At 39.5% G+C, this 26,238-nt stretch overlaps 1 long non-coding RNA gene across 1 annotated transcript in view; it reads right to left on the reverse strand.

The window, feature by feature from the left end:
• Nucleotides 1–3,020: 3,020 nt before the first annotated feature.
• LOC144246949 (uncharacterized) overlaps nucleotides 3,021–26,238 on the reverse strand; it is a 45,599-nt gene continuing 22,381 nt past the window's right edge. Inside the window, exon 3 of the long non-coding RNA XR_013340661.1 lies at nucleotides 3,021–3,054. This is a non-coding gene — a long non-coding RNA (uncharacterized LOC144246949). The remainder of the gene's footprint in view (nucleotides 3,055–26,238) is intronic.

Here is a 26,238-nt window from a genome sequence, read left to right on the forward strand (position 1 = left end):
AGCAGTGTGAGCAACCTGGACTTAGATGGCAGCATGGGTAGTTCCTAAAGATGTGAAGATATGTTTTCTAGAGAAGTGTGATGTATGCACCATAAAGGGGCTTCCTGTGGGGAAGAAAATGCCTCCAGCTCTACCTCAGTCCCTGGGCACAGCTGGGCAAATGCCATTACTCTGACTGGTTGGACAAGTTGTAGTTCAGTGGTGCTGGGCAGGAAACAAACCCCAACCCCAAAGGTCTGTGGCGGTGAGCTGTGATCGCAGTGCTCAGGGCTGATGGGGCAGGGGCAGCTGGGACAGTGCAGGTAGCAGTCACCAGCTGCTGTGCTCGTGGGCAGGGAAGTGGTTATGGTGCTCCTCCTCAGAGCTGTCAGCACTGGGCTTCCTGTTGTTGGCAGTCAGAATGGAGTGTTGCTCTGCCAGCCAAAGGAAGCTGTCCTGCTGCCTGCAAGGCATCTTTTTGGTGATGTACAGAATGTCTCTTCTGGAAGCTCTCTGTGCTGCTTTGCTCAGACAAAAAATTTACTGTCAAAATGTGAAGTGGTAGAGTTATCTAAGAGATTCATAAGTCAACAATATAGTTTAAAAACCTGTTTAAGGATTTTTTTTTCTTCCTTTCTGAAGGCACTTTAAAGTCAGTGTTGCAGCAATAGTTGTGCTAAACGTGCACATACCTGCAGTCTAGATTGTGTGTTCTGGCTAATAAACATTTTACACTCCTGAGTTTTTCCCACCTTAGTGAGTAAACATATAGTCTTAGCTGACTGCAAAAGGATTAGTTTACTTCAGTGGGCTTAATCTATGACATAGACTAATCTTGGAGTGATCCTATTACTGCAAGGTCAGCTGGGATAGCAGTGTTTGATTGTCTTGCTTTGCTCATTTGATTCCAGCATTTGTGGTTTGGAGCAGATTTTGTCTTTATTGGTAGCTCTGAGACTTTGCAGTCAGGAGAGAGATAGCTGACTTACATGATGCCAACTTTGTAAAGGTGAGGAGATTGTGAAGGAGAGAAAAGGGAGGTCCTTGTCTCATGGTGTATCCCTTCAGCAGTGTTACTTTTTGAAATTTAAGTTGCAGCAAAGGAAATCCACCATCATTTGTCAGATTTCTGAAGATCTGTGTGGCAGGAGTTGGTCATCTGGAAAGTATTGCTGTGATAAATGTTCCTAGCAGAAATGGAGAGCCTGCCACTGAAGGAACTGGTAAAGGTGGGAATTCTAAAATTGCCCATGGACCAACATCTGGCTAATGGGTCTGTCACAGGTAATTTCCCTGTGCCTGTCAGCATGACAGGCTGGTGGCTCTCAGGTCTGGGTGTTGCTGGTAGAAGATTGATCTATAGCTACCCAGAAGCTGTTTGTTTCCAGTGATTAACTTGGCACATCTCACATGAACTGCAGCTGAAGTCATGATCAACAGATAAGAGGGATGAGGTGCTGTGACAGCCTGTGAGTGAGAGGATGTGGTAGTGTCTTCCTCTGGCATAAGCACTACAGCGGCTCCTCTTGGCAACCCCAAGGAAATCAGTGAAAACTTCAAGGGGTTGCCCCTTTCTTCTACAGAGATTGGCAACAAAAAGTACAGCTGCTTTTTTATCTAATGCCTCACAGGCAAATGGGAGCAATGGATTTTTCTCCAAATTTGTGTTATCACATCTCCAGTTAATTAGGTTTTACTGTTTTAATGCACCTTTCTTAACAAATATGAGTTAGGAGAAGGTAAAGCACTACAGTCAGAAAACATCCAGCATAATGGCAAAAGTTGCTGGAATGTCACAGGACTCGGTGAGTTATGCAAGGACAATAGACAGGGACCAGCAATTCACTGACAGGTGCTAAGCTCTGTCAGACAAGGCTGCCTAGAACATGCTGATTCACTGCTTGCTGAGGTGTGCTAGAGTTGTTTCTGTCATGGGTAAATTTACCTGAAATAAAGAAACCTCTAAGTGGTAGAGTTATAATGCAGAGAAGGGGAATCATTGCCATGTGTATTTCTCCTCCCTTTTCTTTCTTCTGGTGATGAACTCTGAAACGAGATGTTAGGGTTTTGTAGCCATCCCTTTTAAACTCTTCTGTAAAAAGTTTCATTAGTGTTAGGAAAGTACTTAAAACATCTTGCAAAACTGTGAACCCATTGCCATAAAGAACTGTGGGCTTGTCAGTACAGCTGAGATACTATTTAAAAATGTAGGGATTTTTTGCTTGAGCACTTTGCAACCCCTAATCATACTTGTATCTGTCAAAGAACTCCAACTGATTTTACAAATATACTAGAATTCAGTGTCTTTGCATAGGTTTATATGATTGTTTCTTTTATTCAGGTGAAGAAACCAAGATTAGTTTCAGGATATGGGGTGACTTGCACATGATAAATGAGAAAATCAGGGACAGGAAGAGAGTATGTGATTCTCAGTCCATTACTTTACATTGAAACTTGTTCTATATCTTATCTTTGCAGTTATCTTGCAGCTAACTCATCCTTCAAACTGTCTTCTTCTGGCACCAAAATGTATTCATATGCACGTTTCTAGGTCTTCTCTAGGTTTCAGTTACCATTACTGCTAAGTGGTCCAAATTTATTTTGTGTATTTTATTTACTTTTTTTCATTTGAAAAGCATTTTTTAGAATCAGAACCAACATCATGGTGTACAATACCAGTTCATCAGAATTTAGGAAAGGTCACTGGCTGATTAGATTCTTTTTCATACAGAGAGGTTTTTAAACCTCTTCTGGACAATTCATTGTACGTAAAGATGAACATATTTGACCTTTCCCACATGCCAGTGTATAAATATTAGCCATGGTTGTATTTCTGGAGGGAGGATGGACAGTATTCCCATGAGAAATTCCTGGCATTCCCAAGGAAACGGGCACTGCAGAGCAGCACCAGGTGGCGCTGGTGGCAGCCGAAAGGCGGGCAGGGGGACGTGCCGGGTTTGGGGAGCGGGAGCACTTCCCAGCATCCCACCCCGTGCGGAGCATTTCCCCTGGATCCCACACAGTCGATGCAGGACTGGGTATTCTGTGCTTGGAGCGTCGCAGCCGAACCCAGTGCTATGAATTAGAGAATTGATACGTTACCAAAGCATCGCAGGGAAGTCTGTCCTTAGCTGTTTTCAGAATTGATAGCAATTCAGTTATTTCCTAGTAAGAACCAATTGCTTTTTCCACCTCAGGAATCGTGAAGAATAGTAGGAAGCCTTGTTCTATCATTTATTATGCTGAATATTAGCAGAACTTCCAGCACATCTGCTCTTCAGACATTCCTTGGTTACCCCAGCAGGGAGCAGGTTTTTCATCACTAGTTGCAGATACTGGCTTGTGGTGGGAAGTGGAAATAAGCAACTTCCAGAACTACAACCTCATTCTTTCAGTTCTCAGATCAGTGGAGTTTTGTGCGTTGGTATGCAGTGGGGCAGTTCAAGGCTTCCATGCTTACTTGTCATTAAATTACTAATTTTGCTTATGCTCCAGTTTTTCGGTTCTCTTTTTCTTCACTACCCTTTCAAGTTCGCTGTTACTAGTTAAGTAACAAACATTCTTTCCTGCAGCCTCTAGCTGCTCGTAGAAATGTTCTGGATTTATTTAACTAGCTTTGTTTGAGACATGGTAATGCATTGATACAAGTGGTTTATTGAATACTGAAACAGTGATTATACTCAAATCAAATGAAAACAAAACCTTATGTAATTCTTCTGAGATCCTGTTCTCATTGAAATCTATGTCAAAATCCCACTTGCTTTTAGTATTGTGAGGCTGAAGCTGATTTCTGCCTGTGTTTATGCAGTATATGTTAAAGCTACCCAGCCTGAATCTCATCTTCAGTGGTGGGCCACCATCAGGGACAGTGGTTCTACCTCTGAAATCAGTCTGGTTTGCATTTTGAGTTTAGGTTTATACCCTGCTCACACCCAGGAGGCCCCCAGCATCTTTCCAGTCTGTCCAGCCCAGCAAACTGTTGAGTGCTCCCCTCTAGCTGCACTTTGTGGTTCCAATCACAGAGATAGCATTCTGCTTTTATTACAGAGCAAAAGTAATTGTATGGATGTACAGACAGTTTCAGACTGTTTTAGACATAGGAAAAAAACATTCCAAACCATATTTAACAGAAAATATTTAAAGACATTTTATTTATTACATCTACTTGTTTGAATAGGAGCAGAGTGCTTGGAAAATAATGAAAATATAGGGAAAATGAAGAAAAAATCTTGACCTGATTATTCAGACAAACTGATCATAATGGTCATGTGGGGTGAATGTCAGTACTTTTCATCATTTGCCAATCTGGGCTAGGAGGTATTTCACTTCAGGACAAAGAAGTGCCTTGTCACATAGACAAGTCTGAGACCAGTGAGAAGTAATTTCTTAGGGCTGATGATGCACAGAAAATGGAAAAGATTCAGCAAAGCTGGTTTGTCAAATAATCACATGAAGTGCAGTGTAATCCTTTCTGTTGTCTAATTTATTTTATTACTATGACTATGGGGACTGGAAAGAGTTATGGTTTTCTCTCTGTCTAAAAGTAAAGTCACTTCTGAGTATGCTGTGTCTGAACATCATTGTAATTTATTTGTTGTCATTATCCTTAAAGTAGAAGTGAAATCATAGAATGTTTTTAGTGGCTTAGCTTTGTATCCAGAGTAACAATTTGCTTATTCTGTTTTAGTATACCTAAAACAGTTATGAAGTTCCGTCTCCATAAAATCTTTTCTTATTATTATATTCATAGTCCTATTTTTAGAATTCAGGTTTTACCTCCCCCATATTTCAGAGAACCAGAAGTCAACAAATCAATTTTCTTAGCTTGGAAGACCTATCCATTTACAGAAGGGCATGATTTGTCAGATTGTTCCCAAGTGATTCTAAATGTGCCACCAGCTCTTTCAGCTGGGTTGGAAAGTGAATATGATCCCATAGGGAAGGATTCCAATGTCCTGGTTTCAGCTCTGCCTCTCTGAGAGCAGCAGGAAGCTGTCACCAGCTCTCTAATTCCAGTAGGAGGAAATTTGCATGCAAAGTAAATTATTGTACATGGGGACATGGCATGTAATATACCATCGAGGCCAGAGTTTTCCAAAATACCATTAACCATGGGCTAGATCCTCATAAATACCAAATTGATTTAGGTAGTCTTCTGTGCTCTATAAGGGTCTTTGTCTGCTTCAGTTTTTGAAAAGTCACTTGGGGCAACAAGAACCTGAATTGAAGAAAAGTGGCAGCTTCCATTTGCTATTATAGGAGCTGTTGCTTTTTCAGCATTTTTCAGAATTAGGTCAGGAACTGTCTGAGCTTAAACAATCAAAATTAGTGAGTGTCTTATAAATATTGGAACCTATAACCAATTACACCATTCCTTATCTGTAAAATTATGCTGAAATTCTATTACTAATCTGTATAATATTCATAGGAAGAAAAAGAGAAAGCGAGCACAAGCAGAAAATTACATTGATGTGTGAAGTGTGGGTCTGTTATCCTTTCTCAGGAAGGTATTATTTAATATATGTGGTGCATATCCCCTGCTACCAGTATATGAGTAACTAATGGATGAGGAAATGTGCAGCCCAGACAAGCTGGGTGCTGTGACTCGTTTTCTTCTGGAAATCCACCCTGCCATCAGACTGTGGGTGAGGGGGAGGAAACCAGAACCCAACCAAAAGGAAAAAAGGTGTTCGTCACATCTGGATGTTCATGCTTTGTCCATCACACAGATCTTAGCCACTCCCTTATTTGTTAGAGAGAAGTGCTTCCTTTCTTCCTAAGGGTGCTGAAGTTCAGGAGTTTTATGTTCAAGTCACTTGAATGTTTAGATGGAAAGTGCTGCAGAAATAGCTACCAAGTTCTAGGCAGTGTAATCTAAGTATAATACACAGCCTGTTATGGGCAGGGACAGATAACATTTTGTGCTGTCCTCAGCTATCATTTTTTTTGTATTGCTATTTTTTTCCATCCCAGATAGTTTCAAACCACAGAAAGAAACCAAGTAACTCAGTTTTATTAATCAGAGATAATGTCCCTGCTAACAGTAGCCAGAGCTTCTTGTGATACTGTTTGAAAACACAGGAATGTCAAAAGTACAATGCTGGATAAATTTTCCTGTAAAAATGCTCTCCCAATACCATTTTCTGTGATATGAGGTCTTAATTTCCATTTCTAATGTAACACCTACTCACTGAGATGGAAGCTGATTGTGCTTTAAATTGCTGTGTGCTGCCTATACAAGCCTTTAATGTACTCAGGAAGGGGAAAAGAGCCACAGAGCTCCAAGAGAAGAGCTCACCATGGTGTTCTGGTGTCAAATGAAGCCCATCCAAGCACATTTTCTCAAGTGTTAGTACCAGTGATCATGCAACCACATGGAAAATGGTTAAACAGCTGGCAGCTAGCCCTGTGTATGTAAGAAGTTGTCAGCTGGCTCAGTCCGCTGTTCAGTGGGCTTCTGCCTGCTGTAAAACTGATCTTATGTCTCTGAGGATGCTATAATAAATCGGGATCCAAGGAAGACCCTCTATCACAAATTCAGACTCTAAAATTCTCTGTTTGTGCTTCAATTCAGCACATTGAAACAATGTGCTATTCAAATGTTCTAAACTGCTAAGATTATCAAGTTTTTTGTTTCTAATATTCAGTCTGAATATGATTTCCTGTGTAAAATGTGATAAAGAATGGGCCAATATAGAGTAACATATTTGATACCTGGAAGATGGGCTGTGTGCACCTGTAGGAAATTTGCAACTATACCAAGGGAACACAGCTAGAGGCTGTTTCTCCAACGAGCTGGAGGAATCAACTAACACAAACTTAATAAAAGTTTACTAAGGCAAATGCAAAGTCTCTGTGTTAGTAGGACCTGGAATCCCAGTGAACAGCAAATTGAAGGTCAGTCAGCAGAGTGCCCTTGCAGTGCTGAAGGCTGTGTTAGTGAGAGGGAAATGTTTGTTCCCTCTGATTGGCACTTAGGAGTTTGCATCTGGAGCACTGTCTTTATTTTGGGAGCCCCTCAGTACAGGATTTGCAAATATCTTTGTGGGGACCCTTGGGATGAGGGTGGTTGGAGAATGGAAGTCCCAGATCCAAAGATAGGCTGGACGAGCTTGTTCAGCCTGGGAAGAAGGGGACTAAGGAAGAATTAAGTTGCAGTCTTCTACTAAGTAAAGGGGTGTTACAGGAAAGATGGAGCCAGATTCTTGTCATAAGTGCAGAAGAAAGAACCAGTGCAGCAAGGGAAATTCCCCAGAGACATAATAAAAAAATCCTCTGGGTAGGGGAATGGTGAAATACTGCAACAGTTTACCCAGAGGACTGGAAACACTGTCCTTGATCACTTGATCCAACTTTCAGGTTGTCTCTCCTTTCAGACTAGGTGAGCCTCACAAGTTGCTCCAACTTATTATTTTTTTTATCTATGATTCTACAAATACAGGGAAACTGATGGTTGATCACCTGCAAGGCTAGGGTGACAGAGTGACATGGTGGGTTTCTACTCCCTTGGTAGGTGATTGATACAAGATTACTTGCATATGTTTTTTACTTACTAGCATGGGGTTTGTTGTTTATATGATTGGTGCAGATTATTTCTCATATGTGAGAGTGGCACCAGTTTACAGGCCCACTGGCAGAAACACAGGTTATTTGTTTATCTTTTCTGTCCACATCTCATTAACTGTTTTATTTTTTTTTTAAAACTTGCTATTTTCTTTGCAAGAGAAAGAGAGGAGGCAGGCAGTTGCTAAATAAGAAAGGCTCTAGAATGGAGAAACAGACTGCTGAAGTAAAAGTACACGAAGTGGCCCAGTCTTCTTCTGAGTTTAGGTGTAGAATTGATAATATGGAACCTCTTCCCTCTAGCTGTCAGCTGCCAGTCACTTGCTGAGTTTTTGTGTAAACTGTTAAATATTTAATCTGAATATGCTCTTGCCTAGGTTGCTGCAGCAGTGCTTTGAAGATATGTAGTTTACAGAAGAAGCCAACTCTTCACCCAGCAGTCCCCAGTGACCTCCAGAGTGCTCATTCTCATGGTAGGTAACCAGCACTGAGCAATTTTCTATCCGTGCTTTGCTTCAGGGAGGCAAAATAAAGAGTCAAGAACTGCTAAGTGTGTAATGGACCCTAGGCTGTTTTTTCAGTTAAATACAACTCTTGAAATTTTTATATTGTATCACAAATGTCAAAGGACACCAAAACAGCTTGTTTTTTTACAGAAAACATTCTTTTAAGACATCCCATTTTTTGAAAGTGCTTTAAGGCTTTTTTTTTTATAATTCATTGCCTATGAAAGAAACTTGTGTTTACTACTCATATTAAATGCAAAGAGAAGGAAGGCCTAATTCTACGTGTCTCTTATATGTAGGTCTTTACAGAGGTCTAAGCCTATCTTACCTCTTCCTGTCAGTGTAAATAAAGTTCATTGGATTATGGGGCTACTGCTTTCCATATTTAGTAGTAGTAGTTTGACTACTAGGCTAAGTGGAAACATTTCAGCTGACTTGGTAGACTGCAGATGAAAGCTTTAAATCTATTGCTTTTTGTTTTAAACCAACATCAAACATCTCTGATGTGTTGTCATGGAATAGAGCTCTATGAACAGCAAGAGCAGTGTTGGGGTTTTTTTCTAGGTGCTGAAACAGCTACAGTTGTCTCTAACCAAACTTTTCACTTTTTAAAAATACATTGTGGTAGGGCCTTTGGGACATGGATCTGTTCATGACTGCAGATGTTAAATTCCCATGGTGTATCAATAAGATGTACAACTACTTATGTCTTAGTATGTTACTTCTGTGCACTTTGAAAGGGGTGCATCCTGCTTTTCCCAGAACACAGGCTGTCAAGGACCTTGATGGACTCTTGCAGGTAGAGTGTTGCCTGCACTCTGCTTGCTCCTTATGGGGGTGTATGTGCTTATTTTTGTCATAGTCCAAGGCTGACCAATTTTATTTCATTACAAAATGTGGAGGATGATGGAGAAGTGTGTCATTTTATATCATTAATTGTTCCATTTCAGAACCAGTTTAAGGGTTTTTCACTTCCACACTGTGCCAAATACTCATTTGTTGTCCAGCAATATCCTGTGGTGAGAGATTATTGTGCTTTCCTCCCTCTGTGCTGATTTAGACCACGTGCTTACACAGATCTGATCCAGGCCACACAAACCATTGAATCAGCTCAACTGATGAAGCAGAAAACTCCAACATGAGACAGGAACCTTCATAATAACATTTATTTAAAAGGTTTCCTAATGTGAGACTACACTCCTAAAACCACAAGCTCTTTTGGAAAAATCTGTTCAACTTGTGCTTCTCAGTCACAGAGCTGTTGAAAGTGCCAGCATGGTGCGTGTCTCTGTTTCCCAATCTAGTGGAAATGGCCCATGAGGTGTTATATAAGCACAGTGGGGGCAAGAACATCAGCTTTGTTGCCTGATTTTTCAGCTGGGGTTAGTAGTCAGCAGCTTCTGTTGCACTAATTGCTTTCATCTGGCTCTTGAATGCAAACATCCCTTTGGTATTGATGACTTGTAAAAATCCAGTGGTCCTTAAAGTGCACCAAGAACAGTTACAGGGAGCTCAGACAACTTGGAATCACACATCCAAAGGGACTGAGTTAGTTGAGTTAATTACTGGCATTGTAGACTGTGTTTTAAAGAACAGATTTGTTTTCTAAATTTCTGCTTTTTGAAGATTGTGTCCCTATTTTTGTTCTTTGCTGACCAGAACAAAAAATTTGATGCATCTGTGTATCAGTCTCTTCCACATTGTTTTGTTTTAGCTTTCCAGCACAGTTTTTTGTGCCTTCTCTAACCAGGTGAAAGCAGGCACCTATGCCAACTTTACTGAGGCACAAAGGGATGAACCTAAAAATATATCATAAAGAGAAATGTATGACTAACTAAATCCTCTAACTTAGTGGTTCTGACTTAACCTCACAGTTACAAATCTGCCATCCCTGTGTGTTTTTCTGAAATGGATCTCTGTTTTCTCAGCACTCTCATCCATTTTATTTTTCTAAACCAGACTCTAACAACTTCCTGCTGATGTCTTCTGGAGCCAACTAGATGTTTCCTAGTCAATAATAACTTTGTTGTTCTTTTGAAGTACTTTGTCTCATCTTAATTTCTTGTTTACCCTCTCCTAACTACTTTTGTTCTCACTCTGCACATTTTAGGCAGAATAGTACAGAACAGATGCATTGAGATATTAATGAGAATTCATGAAGGTAATACACACCACACCTTATCTACCCTCATTCCCTAATTAGATACAATCCGACTGGTATTCTTATGGGTTGTTTGCTTTTAAAACCTTGTCACTCTCATCCCAGGGTATTGCCTGGTATAGGCACACTTGTCATCAGCAGTTATCCTTTAGGGTTCCACCAGGCCTCTAACCCATGGTCTGCTGAGGACCATCTGCTCTTTTCATGTGCCTTTCTACTGATACCAAAACAATTTCCATCTGACTGCCCTGTGCTTTGCACAAATAAAAACCTTTTGGGCTGCTGCTTCTAAAGTAGATTTACCTTCAATCACCATTTATTAAATCTCTGTCCATTAAAAACCATAGCTTGCAGAAGCTGTGTGCATTAAGCCTGATTATAGAGTCAGTAGAGAAGAGGGAGGGGGCCAGCAGTTGCTATCAGTGGATTGCCTTGTTTTTCTGCTTGGCTGGCTGCTGGTAGCACTTGTGACAGGGTCCATATCAGAACAGAAGTCTCATTATTTGGCTTTGATTTGGTTCTATGCATTTGACTTACTTTTTATTTAAGCCGTAATTTAATGATTGTTGGCTTCAGGAAAAAACCTGCTCAGACTACGTGACTGAAATCAGGGTTTTCTTTGATGCTGGGGTGCTAGATCCATTATGGAGGGGATTAAGAAAGGGAAGTTCACAGGTTCCTTACGGAGGATGAGCGGCTCCTTCAAACGCACTTCATTTAAAGGCTCAGCATCTGGATCTCAGAGGGTAAGTCTGCAATTACCCAAATAGTACAGCCAGAGGGAAACAGCTGGAGGCACTGTTTGGTCCTCTTATTTCTAACAGCTGGTACTGTTATAAATGAGAACTATTCCCTTGGTGCTTGTTTAAGTCTCAGAGGTATCAGTTGTGTTCATTGCACTGGTTTTAGCAATTAATCTTATTCCTGTTACAGGAGTTCTTTCACAAGTTCCTCTTTAAAGGATCTTTAGGTTAAATGTCAATGTACAGGGCTAGCCTGTAATTATTAATATATTCATATTATTCATATCCATATCAAAATCATTTTGATGACTATTGATACTTGGTGTTATCAATTTCAATGCAGTAAATGGGAAGACTGGTAGGATGTGTACAAGATTTTGATGTGATTCACTGAACTACAGGTGACAGAGTCTATGAGAAATACAGTCTGTGGTTAGAGTATTTGCTGTATAGGTTATGATTGAAAAACAAGGCAGGAGAAAGAAGACATGAGTAATGTATGAACTCACTATTATTAACATAAGCTTGCAAGTAGTAAATTAATAATAATAATTCATTTCCTAACTGTTTTCAAGCTATTAAGAGAATTTGTGTACATATTTTGTCCATAGATTAATAGATTCTATTTACAACAAATACAGACTTAACTTCAGTTCAGGATTACTTAGATTCCAGCTCAACTGGACTTTTTCAAACTGATTCCATGCAAATAATGAGAAATAGTTTTTGTCTACTGTTTGAACCCCTGCAGCCCTCTTACCTCTAATTTCTGCTGATTGTCATCACAGTGTTAGTCAGATTCTAATTAAATGGGTGAAAGGACGTTTGAAGGAATATAAACTGAGAGAAAAATGCCACACAGACAACTAAGTATGTATTAAAATGTTTCCTTCTCTAAGAAGATTCTTCTGTACTGTGCAGTATTGGTCATGGTCATCTGTGATTGCAAGAGAGAATGTGTCTGTGGTTGGGGGACTTCTTCAGCACAGACTGATGGTCATGGGCCATTACCAGGGGAAATCCAAACACTATCTCAGTATAAAGTAATTTAGAGATTTACAGTGATGGTTTTTATGTACTGACTGTGGAATCTAGCTCTTCTCCCTGCTAGAGATTGTCAGGCTGTATGTAATAGCTGTATTACGGGCCCAGTTACAGACAAGGAGTGCTAGATGGAAAAAAAAAGCTTCAGCTGTAATTTCCTTGGCACCAGCGCCAAGCCCAAACATTCGGGATCAAAGCAGAAGGTGTTTGTGGCGGGTTCACTTTTCCTCCTCTAATGGATGTAAGGCAAAGTGGCAAAATAAATGTCAGTTAATGCTTAGCAAGTGTTACTTTGGGTAATTTTGCCCATTGCTTGCACAGTTGCATCCTGGTGCCTCATGACAAACCAGGATGTCCCTCAAGAGTCTTGAGTTTCATGAATAACTGTGTATTGCTTGCTTTGTCCCCCAGGTGACTCCCAGCTTCATAGGCTGGTAGTATTAACTTTATTAATTGAACAATACAAAGAAATAATGATAAAGGAAATGGAAAAGTATTTCCATTTTAAAATGTCCCCAAGCCTGCTTTGATACTGCAACACATTTTGCTTCTTGAAAGGAATAAAGTCAGAGTAAAATACCCAGGCAAAAATTTTGTCCCACTATTCCCATGGGAAAGACTAGTCAAGTGAAGGTAGAAGGAACACAGTTCAGATTTTGGTTTTCTTGACCTCTTATTGTAAGAAAAGGTTGTCTTTCAAAAGCTGAAAATTCCTTTCATGGCTTGCTTATTTTAATCTTCCTAATTCTTTTGGTGCTTATTTTGCTTTAATGTTCATTTCAGAAGCAGAAACTTTACCTTTTGTGAAAAATGTTATTAGAGTTGAATAAAAAACGAGGTTTTATGCTTATTTAATAGGCTGTGAGTGTTACTTCTGCCAGAAATGATGTGGGTTGGCTCTCTGATGTCAGTAGCACACTGTTATCATGCAGTCAGGTGAAGTACTTATCTCTGGGGGTCAGGACATCTCCAGGCAGGAAACTGGGCACTGTGGTGCTTGAGAGTGTTTTGTATTGAATGTTAATTTTTGCTAATGATACAGCTGAAAACAGGAATTGAAACTGGTCTTGAACGTGTATAGGGGTGTAGTGCTTTGGGATATGTCTGGAAAACCTCTGCAGGAAATGCTTAAAGCCATGTGATTGAGGTTTATAATGAAAATTTCACCTGCTACTGTAATCTTTTTTCCCTTTTGCCACTCTCACTCTTGCTGTTTTTCTAAGGAATGTGTAACAGTGTGTGGTCCTGGCCCGTGATTTTAACTTCTAGTTTTTACTGCAGTGGGGCTGGATACCAAGGCTATGAAAAATGTATACTGCTTAGCTCTTTACTCTGCTTAGCTTTCCTGTGTAGTCCCCTAATTTTGACAACAGTGCTGTAGAGGAAGATAGAATTTTATTTCCTGAGCACTTTTACAAAGCCAGCTGTAGCTACTTACTGTACAATTAAATGTATAATTGTCTGCCTCAACAGGGAATTCTCTAAATGACATGTGAAACCCATGATGTTTAAGGAAGGAGTGTCCTTGTGTATCTGTGTTTTGATTTTTGTCTTGTAAACATCTCAGTTTATTAGCAAAAGAAGCAGCTTATCTGTGTGCCCATCACTGCTCTGTCTTTCCCACTAATGGGTATTACTTCAAATTACTTGTCTAGTACTAAACAATACTTTCATCTCTGCTTGCTATCTCCATTGACTTGATCTAAATGTCTTTAAGATATACCTGCTATGACTCATTTTCTATTCCTCTGAAGAGAAAGCCTTTTTATTTAAACAGCTTTACTCTGCATTTATTTCTCGTTGCCTATAATTCTTCTATGCTTGTAAATTCTCTGTGATTATCTGTATAAGGGTATATTCAGTACAAGCCTTCCAGATGCTCAGATTTAAGCTTTTATAGAGCCACTAATGTATTTTATCACTGTCTCCTTCCTGGCTATCAAATGTGGTACAAGAAATTACAGTGATGCCTAACAAAAAATTTAAATAATATTTTATCTAAATGCAATAGAAAATGTAAAAAAAAATCTCAACAGCAATACTATAGAAATTATAATAGATGTTTGTAATATCTTTAAGGTAATGCAGCATTACCCAGTGGTTTATTGGAAAAACTTCCATGGATTAAAAAAGAGAAAATATTATAATTCAGACTAAGGCAAATAACTTGTGTTATATTTTGTAAATGACTAGACAAACCAGTGATGAATACATTCACTTAGAGAGAATGTCGCTTCTTGGCAGAAAACCAGTTTTGTCTTCCCTTTAAGTCACTGTTTTGATCTATCTTACCATTTGAAAATGAAGCTTGAAAATTGGTATAAAGTCCCTTGAAGTGAGTTGCAGTTGTTAATATCAAATTGTATGTTTCGTGTGCTTTCTTACCATAAAATTAAACTTCAAATAGGAAGAAAAATACTAACAGGATGAATTCACTTTCTGCTCCTAAACTATTAGTGAAACAGCTGTTATTTTTTCAAGTTGCCTATCTTCTATCTTTTGATGCTTTGGGTTTAGCATGGTATACTTGGACGCTTTATGCAACTAGTTAATATTGCAGTTATGGTTAAACAGACCCTGTGGTAACAGCGAAATAATTTTCTACTCATTCTTTTGAGAATTTCAATTTTTTCCCCCCAAATTTCTGCTGTGATTAAGACGTGCCAATATTTCAGTCAATGGCTCAAGATATAAAAATGCTGTATTTTTTACATTTTGGGGAGTCAGTTGAGTGATGATTATGTCAGTGTTAATGTTCAAAAAAACAACAGGGCAATATTTAAACTGTTATCACAGGTAGACTTTCATGGCCATAAGGGGAAACAGAAGCAGACTCATGTCTGAAGAACAGGTCAGCAGGTTATCAGTTGCCTCTTTTCAAGTGAACAAAGTAGTTAGCAACCTGTGCAAGGTCCCATGGTGAGACACAGCAACACAGGACAGAAGGAAATGTCAGATTAGAGTAATTTGTATCAGAGTAGCTGTTTTCTTAAGAGAAACTGAAATATGTTATAGTTGGATGTATAACTTTGTCCAGTTTTGACAAATCTTTTCTACAGAGAGCTTTCTGCAGGCTCTGTCACTTCCCTGCCCTTCTGGATCAACACCAGGGGCTTTAGTGTTGATTGGATACTGCAGTGTCCTTCACAGCCTGGACAAGAGCATTGTGAAAAACATCTATAATAGAGGATGTGTTACACAGCACCAGCTGATCTGAATAGGAACTGGAAATAAATCCTTCAATGCCCTAAGTAGGCTGTACAATTGGCCAAGTGAGTTATAAGGCTTTTGTTTTATTGTGGCACACCCTCCAAAGGAAGAATATCAGTATGGGAGAGGATGAGTCCAGTTTGAGATGTAGAACCAAAAAGTTCTCCTTGGCACATCCATGGCCTTTTTCTTGACATCCTGTTTCTTCTCAAGACAGACACAGCAAGGTATGGCTCTTAGGAATCTCTCTGTTGTCAGGAATTGTTCCTAAGGACTCAAGTCTCTATTCTGCAGGAATGACTCATCCAGCATAGTCAGGCACGCAGCATTGCAGTAAACCCTCTCCCTACAAGTCAGTGCATTGCAGACATCCAACAGAAGCAGCTGGTGTGTGCATTCAGTGAGTAATATCTGATCTGGAGCACCAAGGAAAGGTTACCACAAAGGCATGGAAGCTTGCTGCTCAAGATAGGACAGAAGCATGGAATCAGTGGCAAGACCTCTTGCACTCTTGCTGTTAAAACCTCTTGTAACTCTGTCCAAGGTGCTGCGTACATATAACTGCTATGTCATGGTGGCTTTCAGCAAGGTGAATGTCAGGAGTTTTGTGGGAGCTTTTTTAGTTAAAGCCTAAATGTTTGGCAAATTTTTAAAACTGATGGTAGCTGTTACTTACAAGGAGCACCTCATAGAACATCTGTATGTCTGGGCAAATACTGCATAACCCCCAGAGTTTACAGCCAGTGCAGCTTGCCCCCCAGCTGGATATGTACATGACATGATTTCTGTACAGGACTCATGGCATGGACTGTGTCAGAGTCACCTTGTGAGTTATAGGATAATGTTTTTTACTTTTCTTCAATATGCTGCTGTTCTGTTTAGCAGATTATATTCACTTCTGGTAACTGTGGGACTTGCATGCATTTTTCTTTTGCAACTGTGCTCTGCTGCTGGTTCCCCAATATGAATTCCACTTAGTCTCACACAAAAAAATCTGCCATAGTTGCTTGGTTCATGCTGCCCCTCTTGCTGGTTCTTGCTTAAATCATCTGTTCAGTGGCAGACTCAAACAAGCCTAATGCAGCTCTGAATAGAGAAAGAGCAGAAAGCCTTGAGCAGCTTTTACTTTAAGTGTAGTTTTGTTGAAGGAATCTGTCAAGGGTGGATACTTGCTACAAACTGAAACAAATGCTCATGAATATTGAAAATCTGCCTGACTGTCAAACACGGAGAACAACAAATTCGTGCTAGAGTGCTTCTGAGGTGGATCATTTTACAGTAGCAGGAGATGCAGAATGTAAGAGGTCTAGAAAACACAAGTGTGGATAAACAAAGGAAAGAACAATTTTTATGGGAAGTTCATGTCTCTTGTAGCAATAATAGGTTAGTTGATCTTGCAGTGAGGAATGTGGATTGGGGTACTTACTGCTTTCCAGTCCTAAGTTTGAAGAATCAGCCACTGCCTTAGAGAACAAAAACTTTCTGGTGCTTTTTCATTTCAGATTCTGCATTACTAGAATCACTTCTACAAGTGATTGAGATTCGACTTCAGAGTAAAGCAAGACTCAGAAAGCATTGAAAAGGAGACATTTCATGGGCAATGTGGTGGATTATATCAGCAGATTTGTTGCTACTTTGTTCACTATTTTGTTGCTACTTGGTGAAATTGGGCAACTCTCTTTTCCTTTGTTTTTTTTTTTTTTTTTAATGTGTCTTGTCCACAGAAGTAGTTTTCTGTTGTATGTGGGTCCCAATCTCTAGTGCAACTTCTATGATCTACATTAATGGAAAAGTTAGAAAAGCTATAGCTGGTTAAAACTGATTAATGTTCCTCTGATCATATACCCCCCTGCTTCAAGCCTCTTTCTAAATAAAAAGTAAGCCATAAGATAACCTGCTTAAGGGCTTACATGTGAGCCCCAGTTTTACTCCTTAGTATGTATGTTATTTTTTGTGTTGTCAGTACTTTTTTTTGCCCCTGTTAGCAGGCAAATTATTGCTATTGAGCAGCAGAAGTGTCAATGCAGAGTTAGCACTTAATCCAGTTTAGAGATGGGAGAAGTCCTGTAGGCAGGCATTAGCAGGGTGGAATCAGAAAGCCAGCTGGTCTTGGAAAGTGTCGTGAAGCTGAGAGGAAATCACAAAATCTGAATGTACTTGTTGTGAGAAGTGGAAAACGCCTGGAAACCAATGTTGCATGACCAACAGCTGGTTCATCAGCAGATGAAGAGGAGGGTGCAGAGGATTAAAGACAGGTAGCAGGGGCTGTGAAAGGCAGCTGTATGTGCCAGATTGCCCAGGCTGGGACCAGCAGCTGAAGCACATCAGCTTGCCAGGCAGAACATGGGCAGTGAGAAAAGGGAACCTCTGCAGGACCTGACCAAATCTGGGGAGGATGACAGGGCAGTGGTTGCTGAGCAGATACTGAGAGAATTGCAGGGAAGAGTGGCCGAGCAGTGACTCAGTCCAACCCAGACTAAAGAGCTGCTTCCTCACCATTTAGGCTGTGCTAGAAAACCACCACACATTCAGTCTAGAATCTAATGTCAAATGAGTAAAAAACCAGAGATACTCTGATGATCAATTGTGACACAATTACAGAAGAGTCTCCTTTAAGAAAATTAGGAGACTGCAGGTACAGAGAATATTGAATTTTTTTTTCCTTCTGTAACTATGACAACTGATTTCCTTAGTGCAGCTGGTAGTATCTTATCCAAAACACAAGAAATTGATTGGGAGCTTATTTTTCTTGCTAATCTCATAATCTTTAATGGATAATGCTGGCCTTTTCTGCCAGTAATTTTACTTTTTTTGGAGGAGTGTGATGCTTTTTGTGATTTTAATAGCATTCTGTCAACATGATCAAATAGGAATTTCTCTGGAGTGTGCAAATGCAGTCACCTATGAAGTGTATTCAATAATTAAAGCAATTGCTCTTCCAACAACCTGGCTCACCTGACAGGGGTTTATGCTTCGTTAGAGAATTCTATGCTCACAGTGTTGATTCTGTTTTGTTAAAAATCTGTTAAAATTCTGTATGTTCCTCATTAAGGCTTTATCAGCTAGATTATGTTAGAAGTTTTAAACTGGATTAATTCCCAGGTACTGAAGATAAAAAATTGCCTGGCCTTGACCTTTCCATAAGAGAAGATTCAGTATCACTGTGAGAATATCCTGGTTCTATTGGTGTAAATAGAAGCTATAATAGCAATTTTTTTTGCAGCCACAACAAAAATTAACTAATCAATTACAGTGACAGTGTCTCCTCTGAGAATAAATGGCTTTGATTTTGAGGATGAATTTGAATAAAATTTCACCATGTCATCATTAGCACCTGCTTGCTTAAACTCTTCATGAAGATGTGCTGTAAAGCAGTATCAGCTTGTATGATATCCTTTTGGAAATGACATGAAAAGGCAGCCTTGTTTTATAAAGATTAATCTCTAATAATAGCATGCAGTAAAAGATGTAACAGCTGGTATGGATTAATATTCCTTAATATCTACTTTCATGTGATTAATAGCTGCCTAAGCCCCTGTCAGTGGAAAGTGAGCAGTGGTTGCTAAGCTTTACTAAATGTACTGTTTGTAATTTTTTAACAGAATAGACATTTAAATGTTTTCCAAGTTTTATTTCCGGTGGTTTAAGTTGACTTTAATTTCCCTCCTCCCCGATTTTCCTGTTCCAGGTCATGTATTAAAAATTTGCTTTCACAAGAAAAGGGAGCAATGCGTTGTTCAGGGGTTGATCCTCTGTTGTTTCTGATGCAAAGTACCCAAGACTATTCCTAATACAGTCATTAGTACAATCACCCTAATACAATACAATCATTCACTTCTATGTTGGTTTATTTCTTAATGTATTTTACAGAGATTGACAGGTGAAGAGGAATGCATTTGGTTTTAGGCTTGATGTTCACAATAAGTACTAAATATCTTTGTCCAGTTCTACATTATTGGTGGTGATTTTTATGTTTTATCTTTGCAAATATACAATCTTTTTAAGTTTGGAACTGAAGAATAAAGGATAAATTCCAAAGCTTTTTAAAAGATTTATTCAGCATGTGATTAACTGGATCAGTGCTCAGGGCCTGGGGTTTGCTGCTTTGAAGTTGCATCTTAATCACTTAATAATTTACCTATGTTTTATTGAAGTGAGACCCCTAAATATTTTCAATTATAGACATGCATTTGCTCATGACACTGAAGATTATAAATCCAGGTGGGAATCAGGTGTACTTCTCATGAGCTGACAAGTTATTTTCCATTTAACATCTGTTGAATTCAGAGGTCAGGTGTGAGGCTGTTCTGGGTCACCTCAGAAATCTGTGCTGCCCAGAGCTAGAAGAGCACTCTTGAGGGAGTGCTGCAGAACAGGGAAAGATGTAGTTCTTCTCCCTCAGAGTTTGCTCCTAGATGGAGATACTTCAGGTAGGGACTGTGTGGACCAGAGGTAATATTGATGGTATGTAGGTGAAATGATGTTGTTGCCTTTTAGTCAGCACAGAATCCTTCATCAAGATGTTCTACAGTTTAGCTGCAAATTCTACAGAATTGTGCAGACCAGCTTGAGCTCACTAGTTTTGGAATTAGTCTTTTATCTTTTATGATTTTTTTAACCTGACACTTAGTATCCCAAGTTGAGAATATTTTGATTTTGCTGTTGAATTTTGTACATGCTTTTGTATTTAGTTCTAATTTCACTTCACAATTCTGTTGAGCCGTGCTTACACAATCCTGATTTTTCTCATTCCCAGAAGCAGATCAGACATTTTTTGTTTGTATTTGTCAGGCTTAGGTTTAAACAGACCAGTTGAAAGGTGAAAAGTCAGTGTGTTTTCCTAAATCACTAGCTCTAAGCATTGAAACACTGACATGAGATGACCTGACATGCCTTCACCAAACACAAGTAACTGTGGCTATTGTCCTGAGAATAGTTAATTTATCAGAGAAATGCCTCCACCTTCGCAGGAGGATCTTGACATCAAAGTAACATTAATTTTGTTGTATTTTAAAGCTAGTTCTGCTGGTAAATAGTGCTGCATGTAGATTTCTGGTAAACCAGAAAGCTGGGAGAAAGAGGGTCCTTGTAGGACCCAAGGGCAGGCAGGCTCAGTACCACACTGATCTCATCTGAAAGGATCTTTGGTTTTGGTTTCCCCCCTAAGCACACAGCCACAAGGATGCCCCCCATGGCCCAGAATGCCTGATCTCTGCTGCTCAGCCTCTTCTCTCTGCTGTTCTTGCCTCAGTTTCCTGCTGAGGGGAGGGAGCTGCTGGGGCAGGCTGGCAGTGGAGGTTAGCCCTGGCTGTGAGGATCCTGATCCCTTCAGGCCTCTGCAGGTGCAGCCCCCTCCCGAGAGCCCTCCCCAGGAGCAGGAGTTCTGTGGAACGCTGAGCCTGTGTTCCAGCAGCTCAGGATCACTGGTGCATTTGTGTATTTCATTCAGGAAATAGCAGAAGGAAATAACTGCCTTGTTGGACATGGCTGGCCCAGCACATTTGTCATTAGTGCCCACTCCAGTCTGTGGCTTAGTTGATTTTAATCATTACTTTCCTCTCCCATAGTAAATCCTATGGTATTAATGTTTTGCTGTTGTTAAAGCTTTAGTAGTTGGAATAAATAAACCCACTAATGCAATGTCTGATCTTTCTGACATTCACCTGTGTCACTTAGTAGGATTTCTAAATGTATTTTCATTTGAATTACAGATGTTCTGAAGTAATGTTTTTTAAGCACTGAAGGAGAGCCTTGTTGCCTTTATTTTGTATAACAACATATTAGGAGGAAGACACAAAGGCACTTGAATTTAATTGAAACTACTTGAATTTAAGCTGTTAGTGCCATTTTCCATCCTCTCTAGATTCTAGCTGCTGAGGAGGTCTCTGTTAGGCCCTTTGGGATAGTAACCCCGGGAGACACCAGGAATCTGAACTGGTGCCAGGTATGTGGGTTCAGACACCTGACTAAGCACTTAGAAATTCTTTTGTTAGAAAACAATATGAACTGGTCCCCACAAAGCCTTGTTAATCTTATGGGTCTAGTTTATTAGCAAACTCTGCCCGAATCAAGAACTAGAGCAAGTCATCTTGCTGTCACCTTGATTTTTTTTTTCTCTGAAAGGAAACAGAGGCTATGAAAATTTTATGGAATGAAGATATGGGGTATGGTATTTAACTTGCTTAAATTGCTTTGATTTTCAAATAATTGTCATGTTGAAATGGTAAAATATTCTACTGGTATTAAATTTTTACAAGTTTTTACATGTAAATGTGACTCTACTGCTCTTCAAAGTGTTGAAACAGGTAAATGCTTTTGTTTTCTGTGCATAGGCACACAAAATATCAAATGCATTTTACTGTTTTGTTAGAATACTACTCAATTTAGAAAGGATCTGAGTAATTTAGAATGAAAATATACTAGTAAAACATTTCTATGTCAACCTGTGTTATTGTTGCAGAAATGCTAAATAAAACATGAGTTGAAAAAGACATGAAAACTGGGCTGCAAACCTGTTTAATTCCTGTGCACAAAATAAGGAAGCTGTGTTCAAGTTGCTTTCAGGAGCAATATGTAGAGAAACAGATGCAGCTTGAATGGGAGTGTGTTTGCAGTTGAAGCTTTCAGGGGTCAGAATTGCCTAGTCCCAGTTCCAGGAGTATTGACAGGCCCCCAGTTCATGTATTCTAATCATTCTAAAGAGAGGTGATTTCCAGGCTTTTGGCAAATTACACAATGCTCAAAGCTGATTTCTTAGAACTGTTGTGTGGGCTTAACCTTAAGTAGTGTTAAAAATCCACATTATATTTTATTGTTGGGTATGTGCAGCAGGTATGAGTCCTTTTCCCCAGATGCAGTGCTTTTACATTTCTATTTTAATTTTGCAACACTGGTGTCTTTTGCAGGATTGCTTTAGTTTAAATGAAACTATACTTATTTATATAGTTACTAACCAGAATTATCATTAGAGCATTATTGAAATAACTGCTATGTGAATACCCATTATTTCTTTAAGCCTCCACTGGCTAAGTGGCCTGATGAGCTTTGGAAAAATGTAGGCACGCTTTTGTAATTACCAGCAAAAAGCAGTGACCTTTGCCTCATGCTGATGGAATCAATTACTCAGTTACACAGGACAGAAGTTGGCTGCTCTCCTTCTCTATGTTCAATTAGGAGCTGACACAGGTTAATGTCCAATATATCCCCTAGATGGATGATGAGATTGGGAAAAAAAGCAGCAGCCACTTCATTTTCTGCACTGGGCTTCAGAGCTGTTTGGTTCAATGTCTCATGTTCACAGGGACAGGCACCCAGCTCAGCCTGCTGAGGAATGTGTTACCTCACAGTGTTTGCCTCTGGGCCATGCAGTGCTGAGGCTGGGGAACAGCTCCAAACCTTCCTGTGTCCCACAGCAGCAATCAAGTGCACAGACAGAGGCTTCCCAGCCATCCCTGGCATTGCTCAGCAGCCTTTCTGGAATATTCCCCATACAGGGGGTGGGCACATGCATGGGGCAGGCATGCAGTGAAGCACAAGGACTGTCTGCCCAGCTTCACTGGGCCTCTGTGTCAGGCCACAGCTAACCCCAGTGTTTAGTACCCTGCCTGAATAAGTATTTGAGCCCCTGGTTCGTTCCTGCAAATTGTATTGGAAAAAGTGTTCAGTACCAAGAGAACTCTCCACCAAATCACATTTATCAGTGTATGGAAAGGCAGGATTTAGGTGCCAGCACAGGCTTTGCTGGGGTGTTTCCAGGCTTATGCAAGGTGAGTAACAGTAGGTCAGAATAAGAAAGTGCCACCTTGCTAAGGCTTTCCTGGCCTTCATCACGTTAATGATTTAGTCTTCTTTCAACAGCCAGATGCACTTGGATTAATCAGCCACTAGATAGAGCTGTGTTATATAGAAAGGCTCTCACTGCAGTATTGCATTAAAATTTGGTATTCTCTAGTAGTGAGCCAAAAAATCGATCAGTCGTTGCACAGGACAGATTTCAGATATGACAGGAAGCATTCTTTTTCCAAGATGCAGTAAATTCTCCCTCCATCCCTAGTTATACAATAAGATCATGGATATTTTCCAAGTGCACCTTATAATAAGACTTCAGTGAATCATCCAATTTAATTCCTATACATTAATTATTAAATAAGGCATATCTTTAAATTACCCCGGCAGTTAATTTTTTTTTGCTATTTCAAATCAAGTAGTCATCATAGAGCTATTTTATCATGACTGTGGACAGGAACCTTAAAAACAAAGTTTATATTACCTTTTTGATTTTTTGATTTTTCATTTCCCATATTCCCTTTCTCCCTTCCTCCCCTCTCCAGTGCTGAGAAATGCTCAGATATTGATCCAAGGGTCATAAACCTGAGGAAAAGGAATTACTTTTAACATTATCTAATAAAACTCAGAACAAGATTGCTTTATTTAATGCTTTCTGTAATTTTATTCTAATATATGTAATTTAGAGTGCTAGTTTATAGTTCTGACATGTGTTTATTACAAAAGATTATTAGCAAAACAACTAGTGATAGATTTGTTCTTTTTACTGTGTTATTTACCAAATTTGTACTGAAATGGTACTAAAATACACTGTGTGCTTGAGGCTGCAGAATACACTATAAGTCATACTGAAAGATTTGCAGAAGTTGTATGAAAGTTGAAAATGTGTGGATTTGACAGCTTTTGCTGGCAGCAAGTGCTGCTGTAAGAACAGGATAAAAACAGCCTCCCTTCAGCAAAAACTACTGATAGCATCCTGTAGCTTCAGCAGGTACAGGCACAGACATTGTGCAGATTATTCCATGTGTATTCTGGCACTGGGCCTCAGCCATGAACAGAAAGAAATACCTCTGGGTGTTTCTTAGTGGCACATTCAGTTCTTGGCCCTCATTGGAACAGTTCCAAAGTGCAGGACTTGCAGCCAGTTCAGTGGGTGAATGTCTTGCTGCCATGAGGCCATACCAGTGAAATAGTTCTCTAGCAAATTCCTACATTTAATTTTTCTAGTTTCAATTTTTCATATTCCATGGTTGATTTAAGCAGGGAGTCCATAATACACATGTTATTAAACACAAGCAAAATTTTTTAATAGCCAGTATTATGAGTGTGTATTTGATTCCATTTTGTTCTCAATTCTTGCCAATAAAATGGCACTCAGCCTGCTGGTTGAGTGGATTTGTGATTCTTTCCAAGGATCAGCTGTGGATTAGTGAAGTGCAGCTGGTGTGTTTCTCAAGCCAAGTAGTTTGGACATTTTTTTAATGTCCTTCTCAGAATCCTGTCTTTTTTCCTTTGCCTTTTGTTGGGATTTCATCTTGTTCAGTAGTAAACTTCATCCTTTATCAAACTGTGTGTTAATGAGATTGAGCAAACAGGCATTGCCAAATGACTCTTTACCCAAAGGTGAATTTAAAGAGATATTCTTTGTTTAGTTTAACAAGGAAGCTCCTTGTTTAAGGAGTCTAACTCAGTTGGGAGTGGAGCTGCTGGTATAAAATGCCAATGATCTTACTCTGAGGCTGGTATACACTAGTGTACAAGTTCTTGAGGTAGAATTCATGAGACGTCTGTCTGATAAAGCTTTTTTCATCTGCAGAGCCACATGGTAGTGGCCAGAGCTGTAATTATGACTTTTACTGCAGTATCAAATGTTAATTATTTTGCTCCCCATGTAAAAAGCATGACTGAAGAATAAAAGCAACGCAAACTTAGCAAGTAATTGCACCTCAGCTATCAGAACATGCAAATTCACCTGTTTTATTTGCAGATTTTTCAGTCATGGTACTGTTGTTACAGGTAATTGTAGAAAGTTATGGAAACAGTTGAGGTGAATAGATCCATTTTAGAGTTTTTGTCCATGGATTTATTCTGTTCAGTCAGTGCTGGTGCTGGCAGAATCCTGGCTCTGTCAGTAGGTCCCTTAACCAGCAATAATCTGTTAGAGATACTAAAATAAATCTAATGCCTGTTTTAATAGGGGTGATGATTGCTCCATGAATGTCAAAGCAGCACATCAACAGTAGTTCTGCAGTAGTTGTCATCAGCAATCTCTTGTCTGAAGGACTAACTTGAGTATTTGTAAGAATGACCATTTTTGCACTTAAAAGCAATAAATAGATGGGATGAATTCTGAAGAATGCTAGTGACTTCTAACATGTCCAGTAAGGACATTACAAGGTACTCTGAACCTTATTCTCTGTGTAGCTAGGTCTGCTCAATGCAAATCTCAGTTTGATGGTTGAGTTGTTTGATTCCTCTTTGGACTCATTTACAGTGATAAAAAGATGCATTTACTCTCAAGAAGTTCTCAGGTGACATTTTCACACTACTCTCTTTCTCATACAAGACAGTTTCTTCTTGAAGAAGCACACAATAACTGGCACATTTCAAGTTCCTCACCAGACCAGTCTGAAAAGCCATGTTCCAAATCCCACCTTTCTGTGCTGGAAAAGTGAGGAGGTGTTTGGTTGGTGTAATTTGGCTGTGCAGCAGAGCATATGGAATTACAATGTACTTTCATCAACTTCTGCTTGTAGCTTTGGCTTCTGCATCTGTTTTATTCAGTTGTGCATTTCAGTGCTTGAAAGCATCGATCATAAAAGCCCTTCCTTTTGAAAGGACTCCTTTAACCTGCAGCCTGTAACTGTAAATCAAGGTTATTGCTTTCTTGTTCATAAAAAGTGCAAAGTACTATATGTTTCATGGGTCTTTTCCCAAACAAAACAAGCCCACGCTGTTGTGCACAGATTTGCTCACTGGTAGTCTTGAAATAGCATTTCGATAAAATTAAAATTGCTGGCAGTACTTTAAATAAGGTGCCTATTTCCTCTGTGATTCTTATTTCAGAATGCTGTTTTCTTTCTCCTGTACTGTTCTTGAATGGCTGCTGGGGGGAAAAAAGTAAAACATCATGCTAATGCTTTATGCCAGTGAGCTGTAACTCTGTAGTAATCAGAGTTCAATGGAACTGCACATTCAGCAAAGTTGAACAGTGCTGAGAACATGTCCTGAGAACATCCAGCTTATC

This window comes from Lonchura striata, chromosome 11 (genome assembly GCF_046129695.1).
Source record: "Lonchura striata isolate bLonStr1 chromosome 11, bLonStr1.mat, whole genome shotgun sequence".
In the NCBI taxonomy this organism is placed as follows: Eukaryota; Metazoa; Chordata; class Aves; order Passeriformes; family Estrildidae; genus Lonchura; species Lonchura striata.